We start from the raw sequence: 2,850 nt of genomic DNA on the forward strand, positions 1-2,850 counted from the left end.
ATAGATAGATAGATAGATAGATAGATAGATAGATAGATAGATAGATAGATAGATAGATAAATAGATATAGAGATCGAGAGAGTGAGAGATGTTACAAAAAGTGGAGGGCCGAGCCGATGCAAGAAAGAGAGAGAAAGATACAAATAGAAATGGAGGAGAGATATAGAGAGAGATAGAGAGAGGGAGAGAGGGATATATATATATATATACACGCAGAGAGAGAGATGGAGAGAGAGAGAGCTAGATGGGTGGCAGATAGCACAGCACAGCAACCACTCGTCACGACACAAAAGTCGAAGTACTGGTGGCGTATCCACGGCGGTCACGTGCACCTGCCACGTCGGTGCTGACGACCGTACTAGTCCCCCGATAAGAGATATCTCGCTTTCCCAAGCTTTCAGGTCACGGGTAGTTAGCCATAGATTCATCTAACAATTAACGCCATTTGTTATCCCGGAGGGCATCTGTAGCTGCTGTGTTTTGACACGTACTGGTCTATTTTCCCCCTACTGACTATATTTTCCACGTACTGTACCCCTTTTATATAGATATCGGTGTGACAGTAAAAATTTCGTTTCCGTGTAACTTCTGGTGACAGGTAGTTAGCCTAGGTTCCTGTTATCCCAGAGGGCGTGTATATAGCTACTGTGTTTTGACACGCTCCCTTTTTTTTTATAGATCTAGGTATGGCGACTGCCAGCATTTCCTTCGCACCCTCAAAACTGCGGCAAACCTTGCTGCAGGGACGCCGACCTAGATAGAGCCACCGTCTCTCGTAGACGCAAAGCTGACGCGCGATTGGTTGCGCTCTACTTATTAATCATTTATTATGTTGGATTGCTGACTGGGCTCAGTCGCATAACTGACACACGACCGTTGACTTTTCGCTCTGTACGACAAACAGGAAGTATGTTTTCGTTCATATCAATGTGTCCGTGTATGTGTTTCAAACGGCTTATGTGTGGTTCAACAGATTAACATAGTTGCCTCTCACTTCCTTCAAAGGACGTTACTCTCCGAATTTAAAAAGGGCAGAGTGGTTGACTGTGCAGTCAACTCGCCCTCCCTCGCTGCAATTACTGATGAAATCGTTACGACATATGTATAGCTATGTAATATTTGAAAGCGTTAATAAATTCCAAAATCAAAAGAATTTAGCATAAAATCTCATCAATGTAAATTGCAATCAAACAGTATTACAACTAGGAATATTTATTTCACCCATTTAACGTAGTTGCATGTCACTTTATTCAAAGGACGTTAAAGTCCGTATTTAAAGCAAAAAATCGTATTAACATAAATCGCGATCATACTGCATGACAACCAGGAATATTGCTATATTTTTAACATTCAATTGACCCCCTGTTCTCCATGATATGCCACGTAACTATACGTCAAAATACAGCAAAATCTTCCCCAAAAAAATACAGACGGCAGCGCAATCACGACCCCCATCTTTATAGTAATATTGCATTTTTTATTATATTAGTAGTATTTTAATAGACATACCAGTCGCTTATTGACTTCCATGCGACCGGCATGGCTATATATGTATGTAAGACTGTATGTAAGAAAAGATTATGTGTAAAGTTGTGATGAAGAGTCACCATTCCACACCATATCTGCTATAGATGGAATCCTGTCATTATCCTGAGACTAAGCTACTCATCAGTACAACAGTACCAGGAGTTAATAATATATATAAATAATAATATATAGTTAATAATAGACCGGAAGCTCACGCTTCAACATTACTTCCGCATTATTTTTCTTGCGTGAAATTAAACAGTTGCAATGTCATTTTTACTGCGTTTCAAATGTTGCCAGCGTACACCATTTTCAATGTAGCATTTCAAAAATTTTGAAACCCCGGACCCCCCCACTAGTGTGAGAGGAAAACACCCTCACCTCACACACTCTCCCCCTTTACGGAGCTTCGCGCCTTATAGTGACTGGGCTTCAACATTAGTCAATCCCTGGCGACCGCCCTGGCATCTATATAATATAATCTAATACATCATAATATCTGATATAATCTTTACTATTATTCACACCCTTCCACCCTAACCCTATAACATGTCAAACACATTTACATCGAATTACGAAAAAAACGCAAATTTACATGTTACGCTTGCAAGTCCCGGGATTTCAGGTAAAATACGCAGTAGGCCCCCCTACAAACATCATCTTGGTCAGTGAGAAATGAGAAAAACATCCATGGTATATACATGATGTAGCAGCAGCACCTGCATAGTATGATAATGCTAAGAACTCGCCGATCTAGTCGAGCACGCGACGTGTGCCATGATTACAGTGATAAAAGATCATGGTGTATTACATGATGTAAAGGCAGCACACCATGCCACTAGCTATGATATGAGCAGGACTATATAACTCGCACGAGACGAGAGATCACGCTCACTCACCGTCGTTTCCTAGCGCTGCATAGCGGACGTCACTATAGTAGGCAACGGAAGGACTGAGGGATGACGTATAATAAGGATTGAATAGATCGATGTTACTGATTTCTGAAAGTTCGTCCGTAATCAGGTTATTCAGCTGAACTAACAATAGCTATACCCGCTGCCTAACAGTCTCTAATATCAGCATATTCAGCAATTCCGAGAGCAGGAAACCAGACGGCCCCTACGTTTTTAGTAACCGTGTTAATTGAAGTATCTGAGGATAGCTCGTTACCTTAACAGCAAATTTAGCTAAACTAAGCTTTAATCAATGTGAGTTAACGGTGTGTGTACCTTACCTTTATAGTGTAACTTTTTGCGTAATCCATCATCCGAGGACCCCCCATGGGCACCGTACACCGAAGGGGCACTCTGAGTTACTTATATA

The sequence above is a fragment of the Priapulus caudatus genome, unplaced genomic scaffold (assembly GCF_000485595.1).
Source record: "Priapulus caudatus unplaced genomic scaffold, Priapulus_caudatus-5.0.1 Scaffold847, whole genome shotgun sequence".
NCBI classification, from domain to species: Eukaryota; Metazoa; Priapulida; class Priapulimorpha; order Priapulimorphida; family Priapulidae; genus Priapulus; species Priapulus caudatus.